The sequence below is a fragment of the Dromiciops gliroides genome, chromosome 4 (assembly GCF_019393635.1).
Source record: "Dromiciops gliroides isolate mDroGli1 chromosome 4, mDroGli1.pri, whole genome shotgun sequence".
Lineage (NCBI taxonomy): Eukaryota > Metazoa > Chordata > Mammalia > Microbiotheria > Microbiotheriidae > Dromiciops > Dromiciops gliroides.
In genome coordinates, this window is record NC_057864.1 from 82,581,970 (window position 1) to 82,609,897 (window position 27,928).

The window sequence follows — 27,928 nt, forward strand, 5'->3', positions numbered from 1 at the left end:
CACAGTTCAACACCAGCCACCCCTTAGCAAACCAGTAGCAGGCCTTGGACATGACTGGAGTAGCAAAACTGGAAGTTTCCATATCTCTCAGCACACAGACAGAGGGTTAGACAATTGATTAGAGATTACTGGTGTCCCTTTGTCCCCTTCCACATGTAGGACTCTGTTGCATTGCCCGTACTTGAATCTGCATTGAAGTCCTGGGGCTCAGTCACAAGGCAAGGAGGAACACTAACACACCAGAGCATGTAGCTGGAGGGGAGTACCAAGAACATCTAAGAAGACAAAAGGCAATTCTCCTTAGTATCAGGATTTTTGCATTGGTTAACTCGAGTTTCTCAGGGCTCTATGCAGGCTATAGAATTGATCCTCAACAATAAATTTTGTTTGAGCCCTCCTGACTCCTTTCTGACACTTTTTGTCATATTCTGGAGTGGAGAATAAGCCCTATGGAGCATTCCTTACTTACTTCAGTTGTTAATATTTATGTGAATACCTTGTCCTGTAAACTTCAGAGGTTTGAGTTGTTTCTGGCATTTGGGGATTTGAAGGACATAATAGTCATAATCTGAGGTTTAACAAAGTCAGGGGTAGCAATCATGACCTCAGACATAGCAAAAGTAAAAATAGACCTAATTAAAACAGATAAGCATAGAAACTACATTTTGCTAAAAAGGCACCACAATGAAATGATACAAATATTAAATGTATATATACCACATGGCATAGCATCCAATATATAAAGGAAAAGTTAAGTGAATTATAAGAGAAAAATTATATTAGGGGGGACTTCAATTCTCCCCTCTCAGAACTAGGTAAATCTAAATGTAATATAAATAAGAAAGAAGTTAAAGAAATGAATAGAATTTTTAGAAAAGTTAGATATGGTATACCTCTGGAGAAGAACGAATGTAAATAGAAAGGAATATACATGGCTGTACACCTTTACAAAAATTGACCATGTATTAGGGCATAAAAACCTCACAAATAAGTGCAGAAATATCAAATGCATAATGTAATAAATAATAATGTAATAAATAATAATGGACCATAATGTAATAAAAACTACATTTAATAAAGGGCCATGGAAAAAGATGAAAAGCAAATTGAAAATGAAATAATCTAATTGTAAAGAATGAATGGGTCAAAGAACAAATAGAAACAATCGGCTCGGCTCGCCCCGTCCCGCCAGGAAGGCCAGGGGATTATTGTCCTGTGTGAGACTGTGGTAATCAGGGTCATAAAATACTTGGACCTGTTTTTACTTTGTAGGAAACTTTCCCATAGGATCCTTTTTGTATTTTTCTTATGGCTCCACTCGCCCCGCCCCGGCCCCGGCGCGGCACGGCTCGCCCCGGCGCGGCACGGTTCGCCCCGGCACGCCCCGGCTCGCCCTGGCACAGCACGCCCCGGCTCGGCTCGGCACGCCCCAGCACGCCCCGGCTCGGCACGCCCCGGCGCGGCCTGCCCCCGCCCCGGAGCGGCACTGTTCGCCCTGCCCCGGCGCGGCACACCCACCCCGGCGCAGCCCGCCCCGGCCCCGGCGCGGCAGGGTTCGCCCCGGCACGCCCCGGCCCCGGCGCGGCACGGTTCGCCCCGGCACGGCTCGGCACGCCCCGGCTCGGCACGCCCCGGCACAGCTCGCCCGGCTCGGCTCGGCTCGGCACGCCCCAGCAGGCCCCGGCACGGCACGCCCCGGCCCCGGCGCGGCACGGTTCGCCCTGGCGCGGCCTGCCCCCGCCCCGGCCCCGGCGCGGCTCGGTTCGCCCTGCCCCGGCTCGGCACACCCAGCTCGGCTCAGCCCGCCCTGGCACGGTTCGCCCCGCCCCGGTGCAGCCCACCCCGGCCCCGGCGCGGCAGGGTATGCCCCAGCACGCCCCGGCCCCGGCGCGGCACGGTTCGCCCCGGCGTGGCACGGCTCGCCCCGGCTCGGCTCGGCACGCCCCGGGCTCGGCACGCCCCGGGCTCGGCTCGGCACGCCCCGGGCTCGGCTCGGCACGCCCCGGCACGGCTCGCCCCGGCTCGGCACGCCCCGGCACGGCACGCCCCTTCCCCGGCGCGGCACGGTTCGCCCCGGCCCCGGCGCGGCACGGTTCGCCCCGGCGCGCCCCGGCCCGCCCCCGGCGCCGGCGCGGCTCGGTTCGCCCTGCCCCGGCGCGGCACACCCAGCTCGGCTCAGCCCGCCCCGGCACGGTTCGCCCCGCCCCGGCGCAGCCCGCCCCGCCCCGGCGCAGCCCGCCCCGCCCCGGCGCAGCCCGCCCCGGCCCCGGCGCGGCAGGGTACGCCCCAGCACACCCCGGCCCCGGCGCAGCACGCCCCGGCACGGCTCGCCCCGCCACGGCACGCCCCGGCTCGGCTCGGCACGCCCCAGCACGCCCCGGCTCGCCCCGGCACGGCACGCCCCGGCTCGGCTCGGCACGCCCCGGCACGGCACGCCCCGGCCCCGGCGCGGCACGGTTCGCCCCGGCTCGGCTCGGCACGGCTCGCCCCGCCACGGCACGCCCTGGCTCGGCTCGGCACGCCCCGGCACGCCCCGGCACGCCCCGGTGCGGCTCGCCCCGGCTCGGCACGCCCCGGCTCGGCTCGGCACGCCCCGGCACGGCTCGGCACGCCCCGTCCCGGCTCGGCTCGGCACGCCCCGGCACGGCTCGCCCCGGCACGGCACGCCCCGGCACGGCTCGGCACGCCCCGTCCCGGCTCGGCTCGGCACGCCCCGGCACGGCTCGCCCCGGCACGGCACGCCCCGGCACGCCCCGGCCCCGGCGCGGCACGGCTCGCCCCGGCTCGGCTCGGCACGCCCCGGCTCGGCCTGGCACGCCCCAGCACGCCCCGGCTCGGCTCGGCACGCCCCAGCACGCCCCGGCTCGGCTCGGCACGCCCCGGCACGGCTCGCCCCGGCACGGCTCGCCCCGGCACGGCACGCCCCGGCACGGCACGCCCCGGCTCGGCTCGGCACGCCCCGGCACGGCACGCCCCGGCACGCCCCGGTGCGGCTCGCCCCGGCTCGGCACGCCCCAGCACGCCCCGGCGCGGCCCGCCCCGGCCCCGGCGCGGCACGGTTCGCCCCGGCGCGGCCCGCCCCGGCCCCGGCGCGGCACGGTTCGCCCCGGCGCGGCCCGCCCCGGCCCCGGCGCGGCACGGTTCGCCCCGGCGCGGCCCGCCCCGGCCCCGGCGCGGCACGGTTCGCCCCGGCGCGGCCCGCCCCGGCCCCGGCGCGGCACGGTTCGCCCTGGCGCGGCCTGCCCCCGCCCCGGCCCCGGCGCTGCTCGGTTCGCCCTGCCCAGGCGCGTCACACCCAGCTCGGCTCAGCCCGCCCTGGCACGGTTCGCCCCGGCGCGGCCCGCCCCGGCCCCGGCGCGGCACGGTTCGCCCCGGCGCGGCCCGCCCCGGCCCCGGCGCGGCACGGTTCGCCCCGGCGCGGCCTGCCCCCGCCCCGGCCCGCCCCGGCGCCGCACACCCAGCTCGGCTCAGCCCACCCTGGCACGGCTCACCCTGGCCCTGGTGCGGCACGGTTCGCCCCGGCGCGGCTCGGTTCGCCCTGCCCCTGTGCGGCACACCCAGCTCGCCTCAGCCCACCCTGGCACGGCTCACCCTGGCCCTTGCGCGGCACGGTTCGCCCCGGCGCGGCTCGGTTCGCCCTGCCCCGGCGCGGCACACCCAGCTCGGCTCAGCCCACCCTGGCACGCCCTGGCACGGCTCACCCTGGCCCTGGCGCGGCATGGTTCGCCCCAGCGTGGCCCCGGCAGGGCTCTGGGCTCGCCCTGCAGGGAAGGCTAGGTGATTATTGTCCTGTGTGTTCTTGGAGACTGTGGTAATTAGGGTCATAAAATGCTCAGGAAGAGAAGACTTTCACTTGGACCTGTTTTTACTTTGTAGGAAACTTTCCCATAGGGAAATTCTTATCTATCTGTATGTGTGGCTATCATGTACCAGCCTTCAACTGAGGGATGGGATCCTTTTTGTATTTTTCCTACAGTTCTATAGATATTTTAAGGAAAACACTTTCAGGGATTTGCTCATTTTATCCCCACAGCAACTCTGTGGGAAGCAATGCATGATAGATGAGGAAACTGAGACTGAAAAAAAGTTAAGTAACTTGCTAAAGATCACAGTTACTAAGTGGTGAGGTTGGTCCACAGTGAAGTCTTCTTTCTACTATACCATGTTGTTTCATTCCTGCTCAGAGGAATATCATTATTACATTTTTCTTTTTTTTAAATAATATTTTATTTTTTCCCCAATTATATGTTAAAACATTTTTTTTTTTTTAGTGAGGCAATTGAGGTTAAGTGACTTGCCCAGGGTCACACAGCTAGTAAGTTTCAAGTGTCTGAGGCCGGATTTGAACTCAGGTTCTTCTGAATCTAGGGCCACCTAGCTGCCCCACCTCTAACCTACTCTTAGTTCTATTTATCTAGCCAGTCTTCAGCCTCCTTTGCTGAATCACCCTCCAAGCCCTACTGCCCTGGGCCCTCTTTTCTTCACACCCACTCTCTATGTGATATCCTCAGTTCCCATGGGTTCAGTTATTGCCATGCTGATGATGCCAAGATCCAGGAGTGGTCTCTTGCCTGAGCTCTTTGTTAACAATTGTCTTTTGGACATTTTGAACTGGATGTGTTACAGGAACCTCAACTCAACATATCTAAAATAGTTTTTTTTTTACTTCTTCCTTTAAAACTCTCCTTTCTTCTGAACTTTTCTATTTCTGTCACAGGTTCCACAGTTCTCTCTGTCAAATTGGTTTAATTTCCCCTCAGTTCTTCATTCTCTATCACATCCCCCACATCCAATTCATTTTTGACAATTCTACCTCTACAGGTAGAATCTCTTCTGATTTCTTATAGGCATCCCATTCTCCCCAACATGGCCACCACCCTAGTTCAGTCATTTGTTGTTTCTTACCTGGACTAGGGGTCTCTTAATATGTCTCTCTTCCCTAAATCACTCCCTGCCTCTCCTTCAGTACATCTACACAACTGCCAAAATAATGTTTTAAGCCCAGGTCTGACTATGTTGCTGACATACAGTAGGCACATAATGTTTGATGACTGAGAAAAATCTCCCTATCCATTCAACCTGTCCAAAAGTAGAATGGGATGCCTCAAGAGGTTATAGGTTCCCCATCACTGGAGGTCTTGTAGAGATTTCTGTTTATATATTGGCCAGGGTTCCTTCCAACTCTATTATCTGTGGACTCTAAAATCTCTTCCAACTTTAAAGTTCATCTGTTATCCTAGGTCACTACGATCTGTACTCTGATCATGTCTACAACTTTTTTGGTAAAATTTTTAGAATTTTAAACTTAAATACAAAATGAGGAAATAAAAAAAGTTGCCATTCATACAGCAAAACATAGGAGAGGATTAAATATAAAACAATAAATTTACATTTCAAGAAAAACTCTATAAAAATACTATACGTTGTTTACAAATCTATCCGGCTATTCTTTGCTTCCTTGTTGGTTTTCTTTTATTCTCTTCTGTGTACTTTGTTTTGTTTTGTTTTTTCTGCGGGGCAATGAGGATTAAGTGACTTGCCCAGGGTCACACAGCTAGTAAGTATCAAGTGTCTGAGACTGGATTTGAACTCAGGTCCTCCTGAATCCAGGGCCACTCACAATCATTTTTCACCTGAAAAAATTTTACACAACCCTGGTTATATAGGTATATAAAATGTAAAACATTTTGCTGTTGGCCTTGATCCTCCAGGAGGGTCTACACAAAATACAGAATCCTACTGGCTGAGAAAAGAGCCAATTAGCGAACCCTGACAGATCTATCTTGACCTTTCAGGAGTTCCTATCAAGCCAGTGAACAGCTGATAAACAAATGCCAAAACACCTACAAGGGCTGATGGCCCAGTAGATAGGCAGGTCACAGGCTACGAAACAGGACCACTTGTTGGCCAAGGGCTCCTGACCCTCTTCCCATGGTGGCAATAGAAGGATGATGAAGGACAGAAGAGCAACAAAAATAACTGAGCGTATTTCCATGTCATTGAGTCACCTCTACCACACTGGGCTTGGTCATCATAATAAGGCAAAAATAAGGATGGAGGCCTTCTAGTTAGCTTCCTATTATTAAGCAAGTGAAACATGGGAATTAACTCAGAGTGCCTTTTTCTGGAATGAAGAAGAAAGGATTTGAGGTCAAGGAAAAGTTTCAGGGGTATAAACAGGAATCTCTTCTAACTTGCTTTTCAGCCCCATAGTGTCTAACAACTCATCTAGAACAACATATTAGAAACAACAAATGAGAAAAAAATATGATATTAAAAAATTCCTTATAAATTTATTTTAGATACTACTTTATATCAGTCCACACTTCTAAAATAAAGTTAGCTAAATCTAAGCATAAATTCAGCGCTGGTTCAATATTAGTACTAAAATGCTAGCTATAGCAATAATATAAGGGGAAAAAAGATATTGAAGTAATAGAAATAGCTAATGCAAAGGGGAAAAAACTCACTCTTTGCAGATGATATGATGGTATACTTAAAGAACCCTAGGGAATAAACCAAAGAACCAGTTGATATAATTTACAACTTCAGCAAATTTTCAGGATAGAAAATAAACACATAAATCATCAGCATTTCTATATACTACCCACAAAACCCAGCAGGAAGAGATAGAAAGATAAATTCTATTTAAAGTAAGTGCAGCCAATATAAAACACTTGGAAGTCTACGTTCCAAGATAAACAAAGGGATTAGATAAACATAATTATAAGACACTTTTCACAGAAATAAAAACAGATCTTAACAAGTGAAGGAATACTCATAGCTTATGGGTAAACTGAGCCAATATTTTTTAAAATGACAATTCTACCTAAGTTAATTTACTAATTCAATGCCATACCAAAAAAGTTTCCAAAAAATGTTTTTTTGTATTATAGAGATAGATAAAATAGTCATAAAATTCATCTGAGAACAAAAGGTCAAGATATCAAGATAATCAGTGAAAAAAATGTGAATGAAGGAGGCCTAGCAGTTTCAGATTTCAAACTATATTATGAAGTGATGATCATCAAAACAATCTGGTATTTGTTAAGAAATAGAGTGGTGGATCAGTGGAATAGATTAGGTATACAATTTATATTAGTAATAGACCATATTGATCTAATGTTTGATCAACACTATGGTCTCAGCTTTTGAGGTAATAACTCAACATTTGCTGGGAAAGGAGCAGCTAAGTGGTGCAGTGGATAGAGCACTGGCCCTGGAATCAGGAGTATCTGAGTTCAAATTCAGCCTCAGACACTTAACACTTACTAGCTGGGCACATCAATTAACCCCAATTGCCTCACTAAAAAAAAAAAAAAGACTTCAAAAATTGCTGGGAAAACTGGAAATACTTTGGATGAAACTAGGCAATAACTGACATCTCATACCATATTCCAAAATAAGGACAAAATGGATGAATCATTTAAACTTAAAGGAGGACATCATTAATATAGGAGCATGGGAAATATAGAGATCTATGGCTAAGAAGGATTTATGATTAGGGAGTAAGCTACATAATTTTGATTACATGAAATTAAAAAGCTTCAGCACAAAGAAAACTGATGTAGTTAAAATTAAAAGAAAAAAACAAAAGTGGGGATTTTTTTTCAATATTGTTCTTGGATAAAGGCTCAAATATATAGGGAACTGAGACAAATTTATAAAACGTAAGAGCTGCTCCTCAGTTGAAAGGACATGAACAGGCAGTTTTCAGATGAGGAAACCAACACTACCAATAATCACATGAAAAAACAAACAAACAAAAAGTCTAAATAATTACTGTTTTGAGAAATGAAAATTAAAACAACTCTGACGTACCACCTCAGATCTATGAGACTGGCTAACATGATAGATAAGAAAAATGGAAAACACTGGAGGGGATATGGAAAAATGTGGATGTTAATGCACTATTGGTACAGTTGTGAACTAGTTCAAACATTCTAGAGAACAATTTGGAACACCAAACAAAATGCAAAACTAGGCATACCCTTTGACTCAGCAATTAACAATTACTATGTCTGTATGCCAAAGAGATTGAAGAAAGGGGAAAAAGATATATTTGCACAAGAATATTTCCAGTAGCTCTTTTTGTCAAAAATATTTGGAAATTGAGGTGATGTTCATCAATTGGAGAATCACTAAACAAGTTGTAGTATATGACTGTGATGGAATATTATTATGCTGATGAGTAAGATAGTTTCAGATAAACCTGGGAAGACTTATATGAACTCATGCAAAATGATGTTGGCAGAACCAGAAGAACACTATATACAGGAAAAGCAATATTCTAAGGATGGTCAACTGTGAAACACTTAGCTACTATGATTAAGACAACGAACCCAGACAATTGCAAAGATCCATGATGAAAAGTGCTATTCACCTCAAGAGAGAGAACTGATGAACATGGAAAGCTGATTGAAGCATACTTTATTTTTTTTTTTGTTTTCTTTTACAACATGACAAATATAAAAATATTTTGCATGACCTCACATGTTAAATGGAAATCAAAATGTTTGCATCCTCAAGGAAGGTAGGGGGAGGGTGGGCACGGTTTAGAAGTCAAATATGTGGATGTATATACATCCATCCATCCATCCTCACACACACACACACATATTATATACACACATATATAGTTTAAACTAGTCTGATATCTTGAGAAATATTTAATAAAATAAATATATTTTTTAAAAATTAATTAATACACTATTAAAAGCACTTCTTTTGAGGAAGAACTAAATGGCCATAAGCTTATAAAACAGATAATTTCCATATTTTTCTCCAATTTAAACAGGTTTTATGATTATGGCACTTATTGTGAATATACACCTTCAGCAGTAGGACAGAAAACTGACTTGGTAGAGCATTTTAATTTAGGTTGTTTAAAAAAAAAAAGGCATTGACAGATGTCAGGTTGTGTGCAGCCATCCCTATAAATTTGGTCCTTTTCATCTTCTTCCTCTATATTTTCTGTCACTATCTGAATTTCAACCATTCACACTCATAATTTGTGCCAGTTACATATTACTTTAATCACTAGCCTGGTTTGTGGTTACCTGAGTTATGATATGCATTAAAAGGTAGACTTGCCTACAACAGCTTTCTCCTTCAGTCTAATAAAACATCCACAAAGGCAGATGCCATAAAAAAGTATGCTACAATGAAGGGTAGATTTAGCGAGGTCAACCATATGAGGCTTAGGACAGCACTAGTATTTTGTATTGTCAAAGGTAAGACATTTAATTCATAAATTTCTACAAGGGAATCCAGTTTATTGCACTATTCCTCAGTGTGGAATGCACTGCCTTATTAATGAAGCCAGAAAAAAAATTATCTAGAAGGGAAGCTGAAGGAACTTTAAGTTTCTAGAGGTATAGTCCTTTAACCTTGTCATGTCCTTGTGACTCTATTTGGAGTCACCCATTCCCCTGTAGACAATGGCATTTCCTGAAACCTTTTTTTCTCACTGGATGTGCAACATTTTTGGAGTGTTCTCCTTCCTCACCTTTCTATTCTAGCTTCCCTGGCTACCTTTTAGACTTAGTTCAAATTCCAACTTCGTCAAGAAGCCTTTCCAGTACCTAATTGCAACTTCCCCACACACATACACTGTACATTTCCTTTGAGAGTAACCCTCATTTATCTAGTTGTATCCATGATAGCTTTGCCATTAGAATGTGAGCTCAAGGAAAGGACCACCTTGTTACCTTTCTTCATATTCCCAATAATTAATATAGTGCCTAGCATATGGTACATGTTAAATATGTATTCATTGACTGACTTTTCTATCTACTTTATTCCAGTCTCCTTTCTTGCCAGAGGTTTGGGGAAGGCAAAGGTCATCTACCACAGAGTTATATAATATAGTACAATATCTACCTTCCCTTCCCTATTCAAAAGACATGGAAAGACTTAGCACAATGTTTTTCACTGACCAAGAAATATGTAGGAACACATGCAACAATTTTCCCATGAAAACTAATGGATTTAATGAGTTAGGGAATTATTTATAGATTTTAATCATAGAAGTTATCATTGTCAATCATTATATATAACTGACAGTTAATTGTATGCATAAATATCTTGAATGCCTAATGAGATAATTTGGTCATGAGCATGGTTGATTTTATACCATGTTATTTTAGTCTTAATTATAACATAATTTTTTAAACACTTTTTTTTCCCTTCCTTTATCCTCACTCTGTTACCTGCTATGTGTGTAACATTGGGCAGATCACTTCCCCTCCTTGTTTCTTAATTTCCTCACCTTTAAAATGAAGGAATTGGTATAAGGGTCTATCCACTCCTAAATTTGTTTTATGATATAATAATGTGTTTCTAATATCAAACAACATAATGTCAAACTGAGAGTTAGGATTTTCAAAATTGAGGACCAGAGAATAGGAGAGCTAAATTTTGTTTCAAATCTAAAGTATTTAAATACCATCTGAGCACATCATGAGATACAGTGAAATGGAGTACAAGAGTATTTAAATACCATCTGAGTACATCATGAAATACAGTGAAATGGAGTATAAGGAATTCAATCTCATAAGAAAAGCACAAGCAGTGGAAAAAATCAGAAAGGGTGTGCTGCAGAAAAAAATATTCTAGTCTTGGAGGAGAGTGAAAGAAAAGAAAAGGAGCCATAAAGAGGGGTGTCATTTGAAAGGAATAACAGGATTCTGTGGCCGGATCATCCCCCCATTCATTGAGACAAAGTTTATGCCATATTTGCTCCTGCATGAGGTTGAGTTATTGAATACTTGGGAGAGGATAATTGTTTTTTCTGGCTTCCAGCTTTGAGAGAGAACAATGGCTTCAGCCTTTCTTTAGGAAGAGGTCTCTTGAGGAAGAAAAAAAAGACCCAATGCTTTGAGCATGTCACTATTTCCAATTTGCCTAACCAGAGATTTCAGGGAATTTCCCCTTGTGTGAAAGAATGATCTCTTTCTTGGTAGAGCTTTCTCATTCCCAGTAAGAGAGCTCATTCCCTCTAAATATGATCTGTTTTGTTCTTATCTATATACTTCTCTAATTTCTGTTTGTAGTCTGCTTAGGTTTTCTTGTTATTCAGTAGTGTGATGGTCTTTCTGTAAATAGTATTTGGTGGGCAGGCAAATCTTCAGATATTACTTCAAGCACATGTTCTACCTTAAGGGACAGCCACCAGAAAAAAAAATATTTGAACCTAAAATTAGTTGCCAAAACTAACAATATTTAGGGGAGCAGTGGCATCTGGGTGGCACAGTGGATAAAGCACCGGCCCTGGATTCAGGAGGACCTGAGTTCAAATCTGGCCTTAGACACTTGACACTTACTAGCTGCGTGACCCTGGGCAAGTCACTTAAGCCCAATTGCCTCACCAAAAAAGAAATTAGGGGAGCGGATAGATACAATTGTAGTTGAGTGTTCTTTCTCTGAGAATAACCTTGGAAAAGGTGAGATTATAGATATATCTGTTTATTCCTTTCTGTGAGACAAATTTGGACATACCCATGTGGACATACATATAACCTGCATGGGAAAGATACACACCTCACATAAGCAAGAGAAAATATTTCTTTTATTTTGAATAATAATTAAGCAAGCCTATATAATAAGATGATAGTTTCACATTTTAACTTTGTTCACAAGAGCTCTCTATGTGCTTTCACCTTTTATATTTCATATCAATTGAACATATGAAAATATATATATATACATAATATATCATGATTTTCATTTTATACATATAAAGAGAGAATAAGGTATAATAATAAGGGATAAAGAGGTAAAATGATATGTCCACAATCATGACATCATTAAATATGCTTGTTAACTCTCTATGTTACTCTCTTTCCTTCCTTCACTCTACAGTGATTCCCTACCCTAATCAGAGTTAACAATTTTACACTTTCAAGCCCACTGGAATATTGCATGTCAAACCATTTAATCATATAAGACATCATCAGTATATACATGATGAACTTAAAATGTTAATCATTCAAAATGCAGCTTTTTAAGATATCTTATGATAGTTTTTTTCTCTCAATTTTCCTAATTTGATAATGGCTTCACAATCTACTACATGAAAGGGTTTGATCTTGCTATCAACACCAACTAAGCTTTTCTCTCTTTCTTACCACTTTCAGCCAATAATTTGCCAAATTCTATTGCTACTATTTCTAGAACTCTTCAGTCTCCTTCCTCTTCAATATCATAACAACCTTCCAGTTGAGTCAAAACAGTCATCATCAATAGAAGCAACTTTAGAGGAGAGGCCTAACACCACTAATATTAATCACTGAATATCTGTCATCTAGTGATAAGAATGTCCAAGAGGACCAGGGTTAGTATTGCCCCCTGAGAACATCAAGACTGCTACCAATCTGGCATGTGGTGATTTTATAAGGGAGAAGCTTTTTTTTGGATATGATACCTGTCATCCAGCTCTGCAGGTGCTAAAGGTTGTACCTCCTCATCAGATATAGCCACTGAAGAACTGAAAAAGTTTTCACCACTAAGTCTTAGAACATTGAAATAGATCAATATCAAAAATAGAGAAATGGGTTTATCAATGGAAACTATATTAAAGAAGCTATATTACCATCTACTTTGCTGCTGTATCATGAAGACCCTTTCCCTTTCAATCTGCTTTGCAGACAGATACATATTATTTCTCCCATTGGAGTATGAACAATTATCATCTAGCCTTTATATTTATATCCTTAGCATTTGGCACAACATTTTCACGTAGTACGTTTAATAAAAGTTTTTTCATCCATTCATTCATCATAGTTATCAAAATACTCTTGACCTTTGGGGAGGAAATGAAGGTTTAAGCACTGACTTTCTCTTCCATTCTATACTGATTTTACACAATTATATTACATTTTATTTTGGCCCTCCATAATCATATGTATTTTCTTGACGCAACTTTCAAAATGTACTTCAATTTATTAAAATATATTAATCAATTTCTATGGACATGACACTGATCTAGGTGCTGGAGATAAAAAAGGCAAACAAGAACTACATCCTGTCTTCAAGGAGCTTATGTGGTAAAGAAAAAGAGAAATCACATTTCCATGTATATACAATTCTTTTCTTAGCATGTATACTGCAGCATATGAATGTTTAATATTTTTCGCTCTTATACCTGTAAAACTGAGTCTGCTAAATAAATAATTTTCATTAAAAAGTAATGAAGTTGGTGCATTTCTATAATTCAGAAATACATTTTTATAGTTATTTTTCAGGTTAATATTTTCCACATTTTAAAAAATGAAACTAGAATTAAACATTGAAAGCCTGTTTTAATTGCAAATGACAATAAATCTTTATCATTTGAGAATATGACCACCATATGCTAAATCAGATTGATTATTTCAGGCTCCTCTCAGCCTGAAGAACTAACTTTCTGATTAGATCTACTTGTAAGGGACCAATCAATATGTCATTTATAACCAATCCATACAAACTCATATTGGGGATTGAGTAAGGTTTTTCTTCTAGTCCAACTAGACTCAATTGGGGCCCAAAGAACTTTAAGCGTTTAAGTGAAACCTAAGTGTCTGGTGGACTGAAACAACCGTATGTTTATCCCAGAATAGTGCCAAGCTTATGGTGGTTATCTACCTCACAGCATGATTCCTGATAATAGTCAAAGGAGGCAATTATATACTTCCCTAAAATTGCTGAACCATTGAATTTCAAACCATCTAATCATGTAAAACATCATCAATTATGCATTTGATTAGTTGACAAAATGCTATCTTATGTATCTGGAGATGTAAATGAGAGCTTTGAGGATGCTAATGTTCATCTTCCCCACCTGAACTTGCTTCTACTAATGGTACCACTTTCCTCTTAGACAGCAAGGCTTAAAATTTCATTTTGGATTATTTCCTTACTCTCTCACCTTCAGTCATTTGTTTCAGTTTCATCAATTCTTCCTCTATAATTTACCTTGCTTCCTTTTTTCCCCACTCACATTTCTATTTTGTCATCTCTTACATGAGTTATTGTAATTTGCCTCCTTGCCTTCAATTTTTCCCATTTCCAATCTATCCATATTACAAATGCCAAAAGAATTATTCTATTTCACAGGTATGGCTGCTAAATAATTTTAACATACTCTATGGCCAAAAAAACCCAACCTTTTTAGTCAGCATTGAGGCCATCCTGATTCTGGCTTCTACTCATACCAATCAAATTATGTTATAAACAACTTTAGCTTGAAGTAGAAATACACAGTTGAGATACAATTGTCAATCTTTTCCTAAGAAGGACTGGTTCCTACATTCTTAAAAGTTGAGATTCTGGAAAATTTGAGTGGCTGGAAAGCATTGCTAATTGCTTAAGAGATATTTGGAGATTTGATTAAATACCTCCCTGGAGAGAGGCACATGTATTCCGCTAGACCGGAGAGGAAAACCTAACTCATACAGTAAGAAAGAAATCTGTTGGTACCTCTAAAACATCAGGGTGTATGGTTTTAAAGGTTAGTGTTTACATGCATTTCATGCTAAAGTTTGATTTCCTACATTGATAAGTGTAAATCTAATAAATACCTCCATCACCCTAGATAAGATATGTAACAGTAAATTGGAGACCTGAACACTTTTCTTTATACAACCCAACTCAACACCCTGCAGTGGCTCCCTATTACCACTAGAATGTAATACAAAATAATTTGTTTATCCTTTAATGACTTTCACAATCTGAGACCTTTCTACATTTCTAGTCTTTCTCTCTTTTACTCTCCTCTATATGCTCTACAATTTATTTGTATTGGCTTTCCCCCTTCCTAGTCACAACCATATATGCGGACTCCTTGTTATGTCTTTTCATTGGCTGTCTCTTATGCCTAACAAGTTCTCTTTTTTCACTTCTGCCTCTTGGCTTCCATCAAGTATCAGTATAAATCATGCACTTTAGAGCCTTCTTCCAGAGACTTTTCCTGCACCTATCCCCCATCCAGTCCTAAATTACTACTGTATTCCCTCTGAGATGACCTTTCATTTACACCGAGTAAATTGTGTCTATAAACAGTAATCTTCATATTATTTCCCCCACTAATATGTAAGTTCCTGAAGGGCAAAGACCATGTTTTTGTCTTTCTTTGTTATTCTAAGGGTTAATTACCATGTCTGATATATATAGTAAAACACTTATAAAAGTTTATTAAGCAACTGAATGTCATTGGAAGACATAACATCAATGAAGATATAATGTTCATATAGCACTTAACGGTTTGCAATGCACTTTATGCATATCTCATTTTATCCTTACAATAACCCTGTAAATTAGGTGCTTTTATTATTCCCATTTTACAAATGAGGAAACTAAGCAGAGATTAAGTGACTTGAGCAGAGTCACCCTCCTAGTAAGTATCTGAGACAGGATTGGAGCTCAGGTCTTCCTGTCTCAGGTGGTGCATTAATGCACCACTTACCTCTTAGTTGAAGTGATAATTGGACAAGCAAGGGATACAAAGACCAAACCCCTTGACATTTCATTGGTTTGATTTTAAGAGCCTTGTGTTTTGAGAAAAAAATTATGATATTGGGCAATTTGAGCTGGCTTTTAATAAATCTTTTTCTTTCCAGTATTCAGATTAATTTTCTTATTTCCATCTGAGCACCTGAAGTGTTGTAACCCTTCAGCAACACACTGGCCTAAGTTTTGGTGAGTTTTTACAAAGCTATCTCATATAAATATTAATACAGAAATTTAGGGTGAAATTTGTGGAGAAATACTTTTTTTGCTTTAGGCATCACTACTATTTTAATGGGGAGAAAATGTTGTTTTACAGAAACAGAAGAGAAGAGATACTAAGAAGTAAGCAGTAATGGAATGGAAGGAAGGTTACTACCACAGGAGGAATTTCTCTCCCAGAGACCTCTTAATAAGTGGCTCAAACAACCAATTAGAGTCTCTTTTGGGTTACCATGCTCTTTTTTAAAATGTAGATATCCTATGAGATTAATTAACCTACTAGTCACTCACTTAAATTAACCAGTACGATACAAAAAGTGGTAATTTTATTTCATGGAAGGAGTAATAGGAAAAAGAGGCAGAAAAATAAGTAGCCATAAACAGCATCATATATACATGAAGCAGAGATCAAAGTGTATTGAAAAAAAAAGATCACATAATCAGTTTAATTTGATCTCTTTATAATTAGGAATCCAATTATATAATCTTTACTTTGACGCTTCAATTGCTCTTTCCCCCCCAAAAATTATGAACTTAATAAACACCAGCAAATTACCCTTTTTAACATAGATAGTTTTCAAAAAGGACTATTAAACTGTGAACATCTATGTATAGGGCTTTTAAAAATTATTTAACTTTTAAAAACATATAATTAAAAGTTAGCACAGTAGTTCCAATACTGTCTTGCTTACCTATCCCCTTCTGAGCCTCTGCTCTCTGCTATTTATACTTTAATGGTTCATTGATTTTTAAAAATTTTCTTTTCTTCCTTTAGTAGTATCACTATCCCTACTTCTCACTACCTCTAACTCCCTCTCCCCAAGAAAAGAGAAAATAAAACCCTCTCTGATAAGAAATACATACAATCATGCAAAATGATATTTATACATTGAGAGGGTCTGAGAATGTATGTATAGTTCTGCACCTCTAATCCATCCATCACTTTGTGCCAAAGGTGGGAAGCATGTTTCCTCATAATTCTTCTTAAGTCATAATTAGTTATTTCATTGATAAAAGTGCTTGAGTCTATCACAGTTGTTTTCCTTCATAATGTTGTAGTCACTATATAAATTCTTCTCCTACATCTTCTCATTTCACCTTACTATATGTGTCATGTGTCTGAGGCTGGATTTGAACTCAGGTCCTCCTGAATCCAAGGCCAGTGCTCTATCTACTGTGCCACCTAGCTGCCCCCTGCAAATACTCCTTTTTAAGGTATGGATTATGTAGAATAAAAAATGATCTATACTTAAGGTCTGAAAAATTGTTTACATTTTTTTTTAGGTTAATAGCATAGATTTTAGATGTGAAAGTAACTTTAAAGTTAATTTAGTCCAATTCTCTCTGTTCGCTATTGGGCCTGACCCAGAGCAGTCCCTTGGTAGCTTAGGTACATTATTGGAAGAAAATCAATTACTTGGAGACCATTTAGCAATTAACTTCATTCATATCTAACTGGGTCCAAAGAGGAAATAAAAATATGTACATATCCAATTAGCAATAGAAATGTATCCTATCTAAAAATATTTAGGAGAAGGAGAGGATAAGGGGAAAGAAAGGGACTAAAAGAGACCTCAGATAAAGGAAGACATTGGGGAAAAAGAAAACAGACTTTCAAGGAAGAACATGACAAAAAGAAAGAAAAAAAATAAACAGAAGAAAAGAGGATGGTGGAAAATATTAATCATAACAGAGAATATGAATGGTATGAACTCACACAAAAATAGACATGGATAACAAAATCGATTAGAAAGCAGAATCCAAAAATAGGTTTTTGTTGTTTTTTTTTAATTGAATAAAATTTTATTTTACAATTTTATATGTAAAAGCAAATTTTGACATCACTTTTTAAAAACTTTGTGTTCCAACTTCTCTTCCTCCTTCCCTACCCACCCCCGCACCCACAAGAACTCAAGCAATTCACAATGTTATACATGAGTAGTCATGGAAAACATTCTCACATTAGGTAGATTGTGAGAGAAAACAGTCAAAAAACAAAAATTCAGATTAAAGAATTGTCTTGTATTTGTTTTGTGGTTTTGTTTTGTTTTTTTAGTGAGGCAATTGGGGTTAAGTGACTTGCCCAGGGTCACACAGCTAGTAAGTGTTAAGTGTCTGAGGCCGGATTTGAACTCAAGTACTCCTGACTCCAGGGCCGGTGCTCTATCCACTGCCCCACCTAGCTGCCCCTCCGGCGTCTTGTATTTGAAAGTCAAATTTTCTATTCAGATCAAGTCTTTTCATCACAAATGCTTGAAAGTCCTCTTTTATATTGAAGTCCCACTTTTTCCTCAGAAAGAGTATAATCAGTTTTGCTGGGTGCATCATTCTTGGCTATATTCCCAGTTCCTTTGCCCTGTGGAATATCATATTCCATGGCCTCCAAGCCTTTAATGTAGATACTGCTAGATCTTGTTTTAGCCTTATTGGATCTCCACAGTATTTTAATTCCTTTTTTTCTAGCTGCTTGCAATATTTTCTCCTTGACCTAGGAGTTCTGGAATTTGACTATAATATTCCTGGAGCCTTTCCTTTTGGTATCCCTTTAAGGAGGTGATCAGTGGATTCTTTCAATTTCTATTTTGCCTTCTGCTTCCAGAATATCAGGGCAATTTTCCCTTACGAGCTCTTGGATGATGGTTTCTAAGTTCTTATTTTGGTCATGGCTTTCAGGTAGTCCAATGATTTTCAACTTATCTCTCCTGGATCTGTTTTCCAGGTCAGCTGTTTTTCCAAGGAGATATTTCATATTGTCTTCTATTTTTAATTCAATTTTATTCAATTTATTGAATTGCTTTACTGTGTCTTGATTTGTAATGTCACTAGCTTCCATTTGTTCAATCTTAATTCTTAGGCAATTATTTTCTTGAGAGAACTTTTCTATTTCTTTTCCCATTTGGCTTTTCAACCTGTTGACATTTTTCTCGTGACTTTCCTTCGTTGCGCTCATTTCTCTTTCCATTCTTTCCTCCATCTTTCTAAATCTTCCTTCTATCTCTCCTACTTTCTCTTCAAAGTCCCTTTTGAGTGCTTCCATGGCCTGAGACAAATTCATCTTTTTCTTGGAAGCTTTCAATGTTGGAATTTTGACCCTGTTTTTATCTTCTTCTGAAGAATAATAATTTTTTTTATAAGAAACACACTAGAAACTGACAGACAGACAGTTAAAATAAGGATTTAAAGCAGAATCTATTTTACTTCTCATGAAGGAAAAAAGTCAGGGCTAGCAATCATAATCTCAGCAAAAGAAAAAGCAAAAATAGACCTAATTAAAAGAGATAAGTAGGAGAACTACATCTTACTAAAAGGAAACAGACAAGTAATGTCACAACAGAGAAATTCTTACAAAAGAAGTTAATAAATTACAAGAGAAAATGGACAATAAATATGTAATAGTGAGTGGAACCCTTACTTTTCTGTCTTAGAACTAGATAAATCTAACTATAAAATAAATAAGAAAGAAGATATGGATAGAATCTTAGAAAAGAATTAGAATCAGAAAACAATCTTAGTTTTGACACTTCTCAGGAACAAGTGAATGGAAGTAGTAATTTTTTTTTCCTCAGCTGTACATGTGACCTTCATAAAAATGTATCAAGTACTAAGGCATAAAAAAGTCAAATCCAAATGAAGAAAAGCAGAAATATTAAATGCACTATTTTTTATCAAGGATGAAATAAAAATAGTATTTAATAAAGGGCCATGGAAGCCTAGATTAAAAATTTATTGGAAACTAAATAACGAAATCCCAAACAATTAGTGGGTGAAGGAACAAATCATAAAGAAATCAATAATTTTATTAAAGAGAATTACAATAATGAGACAATATTCTATAGTACTTAGGGGACATTTTCTATTTCTAAATGCATGCATTAATGAAAGAGCAGATCAATGAATTGGACTTGCAGAAATAAAGAAAAGAAAAAGAACATTAAAATATCAAATTAAACACCAAAATGGAAATCCTGAAAATCAAAGGAGATGTTAATAAAATTAAAAGTAATAAAACCAATGAAAAACAATAAAATAAATTCACTAACGGTCAATTTTATTTAAAAAGAAATAATTGCATATCTAAAATGAAAGGTGGTTTCAACACCAATAAAGATGAAATTAAAGTAAATATTATGAGTTATTTTGTCCAATTATATGTCAATATATCTAACAATCCAAATGAAATGAATGAATACTTGAAAAACTATATATTACTTAGATTACCAAAAGATGAAATAGAAAATTTAAATACAACTTTCTTAGAAAAATAAAGTGAACAAGCCACTAATAAACTCCCTAATGAAAAAAAATATATATATAAAGGACCAGATGAATTTATAAGTATATTCTGCTAATGATCTAAGGAGCAATTAATACTAAAACTTTAGAAACCATTTGAAATAATAGCTAAAGAAAGAATCCTAACAAAATCCTTTTATGACACAAATATGGTTTTAATATTTAAATCATGGAGAGCAAAAACAGAGAAAGAAAACTATAGATCAAAGTCCCTAGGGAATGTCGATGCAAAAATTTTAAATAAAATACCATCCAGGAGATTACAGCAAAATATCACAAAGATCCTACACTTTAACTAGATATAATTTATACCAACAATATACTGCTGGTTCAATATTAGGGAAGCTATCAGCCAAATTAACCATATCAATAACCAAAACAAGAAAAATCATATTATTATCTCTATAGATGAAGAAAAAGCTTTTGATAAAAATATAACAACCTTTCCTGTTTTTGAAAAAAATAGAAAGCATTGGTATAAATGGCACCTTTCTTAAAATGATAAGTAGTGTAATGATTGGAATGATGCCACCTGCTGGAGACTTACTGTAGAAAAGTTCCACTATGAAAGGAAAGTCTTTGAGGGCAAGAACATGTGTCTTTTCTTTGGCGTCAGGAAGTGATGTTTGCTAGTGGGAGGAAGAAGGAAGAGCTGGGCGCTCTGACTTGCTCTCTTTTCCTGGGGATGCTGGTGGAGAAGGGAGCTAGAAATGCGCTCTCCCTTTAATAGATAGGAATCTAGGCCTTTTCTCTCTCTCTTTATCAAATTCTTATTCTCCTTAATAAATGCTTAAAAGTCTAACTCTTAAAGCTTATAATTTATTGGCAACCACTCATTAGATATTTTAGACAGACTAGCTAGAATTTTAGCCCTTAACAGTAGTATTATTTTAAAATAGTTAATTGACCTAAGTTAATTTACTTCTTTACTGCCATACCAATCAAGCTAACAAAGAATTTTGTTAGAAAGGTAGAAAAGATAATAATAACATTCATTTGAAAGAATACAAATTCAAGAATAGCAAGGAGATGAGTTTTTTTTTTTAATGTGAGAGAAGTGGGCCCCAGCAATTCTAGATTTAAAATTATATTACAAAACAATAATCATAAAAAAAATTTCTGGTATTGATTGAGAAATAGTGGTGGATGAGCAGAATATATTAGGTATACAACATATTGTGTAGTAAATGACTATCATAATCTAGTGTTTGATTAACCCAAAGATTTTGGATAAAAATGCACTATTGCAAAAATTTCTGGAAAAAAATAGAAAGAAGTTTGTCAGAAATTAAGCATATACCACCATCTCACAATGTATTCCAAGATAATGTCAAAAAAGAGAAATAATTAAGAGATAAAATAAACACTTTCCCCATTGTGAGATTTAAAATTGGATATTAGATCATAAATCTCCCCTACTTAACCTTTCCCTTAATTTATCTCCCAGACTAGTAAATGGAAGAAACTTTTGGTTTTCTAGATAGACCTTTTATTGTTATGGTAGTCACAAGGTGATGTTGATTAGAAGGATAGGAAAGTAGAAACACAATACAAATCGTCTTAATTCTAAGCTTAGTCTATATTCCTTATAAAAACTCACCAAAACCGAAGGCCACCTTTGGAGAGAGAGAGAGAGACCGTCTGTGCCGCGCAGTCAGGAGACCAGCAGAGCAATAAAAAGCCCCACTTCTGTTCTCTCCTTGTCTTTTAAGCTCGCACCCCGGAAGTCGAGTGTGTAGCAGGCAGTCTGATGTGCACAGCAGGCGGACTGTTGGTCTCCTCCCCAAAAGTTTGATCCTTCAAAAACTGGAGTCTTTCAGTTATCCTAACCGACTGTTAAAAAACTTTCATATTTTTTTACCACACCATCTAGTTGTATGGGAATCTAAATACAAGTGTATCTAAACATAAAATGATCAGAATGGAAGATGTTCTGTAATATCACTTTATTAAATTTCCCCTTCTTAAAAAAAGTACTTAGTGCTAACTACCTAAAATTACTCTCAACTTAAAAATTTGGGGGAAGTACATTTGTTGGGGCTTGAGAAGATAGCATTAGACAATCACCCCTGATTCTTCTAAGTCCCTGAAGAGAAGTTTAGCTTTGTTCTTTGACCTAAGATACAGTTTTGAGATTGGGAACTGGGATGAGATATTCATAGTATTTATATGATGCAAATATATTACATCAGTTTCAGCAGTCATTTTAAAAATTATTTAGTGATTTTCAGTCCTGTCTGACTCTTTGTGATTCCTTTATGGGGATTTTATTGGCAAATATTCTGGAGTGGTTGCTATTTTCTTCTCTACCTGATTTTACAAATGAGTAAACCAAGGCAAATAGGCTTAAGTGACTTGCCCTGGGACACACATTAAGAGTCTTAGACCAGATTTGAAATTGTCTTCCTGATTCCAGACCTGACACTGTATCTACTGTACCACCTAACTCCCCCAATAGGCTGTCTATCAAGATAAAATCATATAGCTAGACTCTCTACCCCACCCCTCATAAAAAATAAAAATCCTGCAATTCAAAGAGCTTTATCATAGAGGAGGAAACAAAAATGACCCAAGTTATCTGACTCCATCTGACAACATCATCTCCAAAAGATGACTTAAAATTTACTGGGAGAAAAAGGGAAGTTTCAAGGTCCTCCTCTTATTTTATCCTCTTTCCATATTAGCATAGATTAATTTAGCATTTCCATCTACTTGTCACTTTGAGTTAAAGGCACAGACATCTTATCTCTGAGGGTATCAGACATAGTATAGTTGTTGGTTTTTCAGTTGGAAACATGGCATCCCTGAGTCCTAACAGGTTTAGAGCAAAACAATACTGGTATTCAATTTCTTGAGAGGTATCATAAACCAAGAAAGGGCTTAGTGATGCTTCTCTCTCTGGCTAATTTGTGTCAGTATTAGACTTGAATAATATCATTAATTATTAGTTAATATTTTCTCATCTGAACGTGTGAACAAACCTTCAAATATCCATACTATGTCATAATTAAGAAAGGACAATACCTCCCAACTCCCTGGGGCTTAATCTTATACCTTCATGAATATCGTATTTAGTTAAAATATATTTAGTTTCACCAAAAGAGGATGATTTCAGGCATGATTTTTTTTTAAATTATCAAATATGGCAGAATTAGTATAATTCCATGGCATTATCCATCAGATATGAGCAGCAGAAAAGCTAGAGTTCACTCAATGGTTTCATGATTATTGAAAATGGAATGAATACAGCCATAATACAATATTACATGGATTACATTATTATCCTGAATTACTTGGACATATTTTATCACTGCATATATATTAAAAGAGAAATATTATATTACATTATACTCAAATAGAGTTTGTAATTTTTTTCTCTCAAAACACAGAACAGCAAGCAAAAGGACTACCCAAGAAAAAAGGCTAACATTGAAACCATAGCAAATGCTGAGATACATTTTTTTTTAAAGACACAATTTCTATGAAGTTAGGATGTATTTTTTTGCTCCCAGCTTGAAACAGGAATTCTACTTCATGAAAATAAGAATCTTTTAAATGCTTTATCTAGGAACAGTAAGCTTATGTGGCTACACTGACAGTGGAATCAGTAACATTAGTTTTTGTTTTTGTTTTTTTTCTTGACTGCACCATTTTAAAAATAAATGTGTTAACAGAAAAATAGGGGAGGCCTTTCATCTTGCCAGCTGATGCAAATATAGGCCTTCAGATTGCACAGTTGTGCCAGCTACTCTTTTTTGTAAAGTTCTGTTTTAAAATTCTAATTAGCACAACAGTAGATGGTTTGCAATATTCAGTATGTTCATTTGGCATTGAATACAGTTATAAATGCAATTGTGCAGTCTTATCTAAAAGCAAATGTTGAAAAAAATTAAACATGTTTTGGGTTAAATTTCTAAAACACTAAAATATGTTGAGAAAGTATGGGAACCCTTAGGCTCATGGAAGATTTCAAGGCTAATTTCAAATTGTTAATCTTGTTCCTGGGGACATTTGGGTATCTAATCACCTTTTAAAAGTATTGTAAAGATAATAATTTATTTTTTTTAAAAGAGCTTGACTTGAAAATAGCTATTTATCATGCACATTTAATATATTTTAATATTCTTTGGTTTAATATACTTTACATATATTATACATTTAATATACTTTAGTTTCCCCAAATAGATATTAAACTAATGTATCTGAAAAATAGCCCTGGCAAAGACTCCTATTATGTTTTGGAGGTGATATGCTTTTTGTCCCCTTCCCTCATGTGGTGGGGCTTTGAACTGGGTCATTCTCTATATTCATCAACTCAGCTTCTTGGCACCCATGATAGAACTGCTATTATCTTTATTACATCTTATATCAAAAATTCTTTCACATTGCATCAGGAGACAGTTTTCATTTAAAAATAATAATCATTACGTATTATACAATGAGAAAACTTCTATTCACTCCTATCTTAAAGGTCCAATATTGACAATTCACCAAGTCATTACAATCACAGAATAAAGTAGGTTTTTTTTTACAGAATTTTCTGTGAAATCATCCCATGAAGTTTGTCTCTGTTTTCTTAAAGAATTCACTCTGATGGTTTTGGTTATATGATATCTTTAAATCCCATTGTCCAGCAGTGTCTTACACATAATAGGGACTTAATATTTGTTTTGTTGAGTAATATTCTATACTCCCCTCTGCTGGAATAATGACTTCATCTGGCTGACCCTAACTCTCAGTTATTCAGGATACATATAAAACACTATGCGTAACTCAGATATCAATAGAAGTTTAAGAGTTTCTTGATTATCCACCTATTACAACTCATTCGGAAACCCAAATCTTTGGCAATGGAATGTCAGTTTAGTGATATTGTATTAGAGTGTGTTCTCCTCAGTTTAGAGTCTATGTGTATGTACTCTAAGTATTCTTCTAAGAGGGGTGGAGAGAGAAATCTTTATGATAGCATTATAGAAGAATAGACCTCTACTCCTTTCTGTTTCCATTTGTAGGTTGTTTTCTGTCATGAGGCACAGAAGAGTCAACAATACCCTTCCTATTTACAGAGAATTGAAACTTCACCTCATAATTTTCTTCATTATTCCTGATAAATATGGCTGAATGGCTTCTTCCTACAAAGAAAGCATACCTTAATAACAAAGAATCTGGGAAGGCATCCCAGTTCTCCCCCAACTCATACCCACTTAGGCACTTGGGTAGTAAAATTGCTTTGGAGTTTCATTGATAAATATTAAGCACCAACCCTTCTACATGCATACATACATGCACACATTTAACATGTAGAATGGTTCTTAGCAAGAACAAAAATATTTTTACTCTCAGTGATTGATGGAAATATTACTTAAATAATTTGAAGGAAGGAAATGTCAAATCTAAAATTCCTGGGACATACTTTTGATCTCTGCTTGGTTTTTAATCCACTAACACCATGCTTCCAACAGGTATAAGCTAATCACCAACAAACATCATCTTGTAAATGGCTTTAACTTTGGTACTCATACCTCATTAGTACCCTTCGTTGCTCTGATGTTTTGTTTGGAAGGATAGAATAAAAAGTTCCTCCCTGAACCTCCCTTTATATAGGGCTTCAGGCCAGAGACCCTCTAGCATTATTCTGTTTTTCATCTATCTTTTGGATATTGTTTTCTCCCATTAGACTGTAAGCTCCTTGAAGGCGAGAATCATCTTTTTTTCTTAGAATGGCATAATATTACATTGTATTATATAATCTATTGACTATTATGAAAAATTCCTTCTTAGAACCATTTTTGTGACTTTTCTTTTAATTAAAGTGTCTTCTTTTGATAAATTTGAGGTACCTACTTGAGCTTCTTGGAGAAACCCTTAAATGGCACCAGCTAGCTCTGAGCACTGTTTGACTAGGGATAGCTAAGTTTTTATAATATTATCAGCTCTTCCACTACCTCAACAGAGTCCTGCTTCTGACCAGTTGTGCAACTTCCTTACCATCTTTGGAATGGGAGCTCGAGAATCAGTCAGCCACTGCTGATTCAGTGGCTTCCAAGGACTGCTCCTGGTTTTCTTGGGCCTGTTTCACAAAGAAGAAACTCCATCTCTTGGCTCTGATCATTTTCTCTTGCTGTTCTGTAATACTTAGAATGCTTTCCATCCTCAGCTCTACCTACTGGTTACCACTAAGTCCCAAATAAAACCCCAACTTTGACAAGGAATCTTCACAATCATTCTTAATTCAAGTGCCTTCCCTCTCATATTTCCTATTTATCTGATATATAGATTATACATTTTTTGTTTGTTCTCTCCCCCTTTAGATTGCAAGGTCCCTAAAGGCAGAAACTTGTATTTTGACCTTCTTTTTGGTATCCCCTGCACTTTCTTTTATCCCCTGAATTTAGTTAGAGCAGTGCTCAGCATATAAGTGCTTGATAAACATTGATTGATTGAAATAAAAGTTCTTACCTAATGCAAATTACTGTTAGGTCTTATTTTGTGAACATTATTTTTCACCAAATTCTGCCAAAATCAAGGTCAGTAACCACTATTGTCATAATCCTTTTAGCAGACCCAATCAGGTAAAAGAAAGTTTTTCTCATTTTTAGACTCCATGCAAAAGCTGGGAGGATCATTCTAAAGTATTCAAAAGCTTTTTAATTTGGAATATAGTAATTTATTTCCCATAATAAGCACTCATGCACTTGATGTCTTGGACTATGTCATATTAAGTCATAAAATACTAGCATAAAGCACTTCGTCTTCCACAGAGTAAATATTAAATGCTTGTTAAATTGAAATGAATTCTTAAATTAAGTAATCAATTAATGTCTGATGATTGGCAGAGTGATAATTAAATTATTTTCTTATTTCAAAACTTTATAATTATAAGCAACATTTGTATAAAGTTAAATTATCCTTAGTTTATCTATGATGACATAATTGCATAATCTATTCATAAAGAATATAGTCAATTTTGGGGTAGTTATATTACTAATTTAGCAATTTATTATTTAGTTCCATTTTATAACCAAGCAAGATCAATAAGATTTACCAACATTTCCAAGGAGCACAGGTTAAATATAGGAACCATACATTTTACTGGTAATCTAGAAAAAAGCTGAGAATTTCAAGAAATTGCTATGCAACATAGAGCTAATGAAATTATTACTTATACAGGTATTTTGTTGATAGCATAGTAAAATCTCATTAATTTGAGAGCCCTAAATCTTAGAATATATTTAGTGTTTTCCAAGTGGATAAACCCTTTTAGATCCATTTCATGATATTAAGCAGAATTACTAATCTATTGTTATCCAAACCCCCAAATTAGGTCAACATTCATGGCTTTGGGTAATTTAAAAATTAGTTTGGAGCAAGTAACCTTGATTGCAAAGGATGTAGCTTTTATCTTATCTGGGACACAAAATCATAGACTAGTGTAACAAGGAAGAAAAAATAAATCATTACTGAACATTTACAACAACTGGTGCAGGAAATTAACAATTAGAATTCACCCACTGAAAAATCAATATTGCCCTCCAACTTTCAACTACAATGAATATCTCACCAAATGGAAGTAAAGACTAAAGTTGATAATGCTTGACAGGTAGCCAAAGATAATTACTAACTAGATTAAGAAAAGGTTATTTGGGGCAGCTAGGTGGCGCAGTGGATAGAGCACCGGCCCTGGAATCAGGAGTACCTGAGTTCAAATCTGACCTCAGACACTTAATACTTACTAGCTGTGTGACCCTGGGCAAGTCACTTAACCCCAATTGCCTCACTAAAAAAAAAAAAAAGAAAAGGTGAATTCCTGCTGTCATAGTCTCACTAAGAAAATGATAAAGATGTATGCAGATAAGCAATTATTCAAATTCCTTTAGATATTCACAGAAAATTCAAATTATATACAATATTAATTGTAAATTTTTTATGA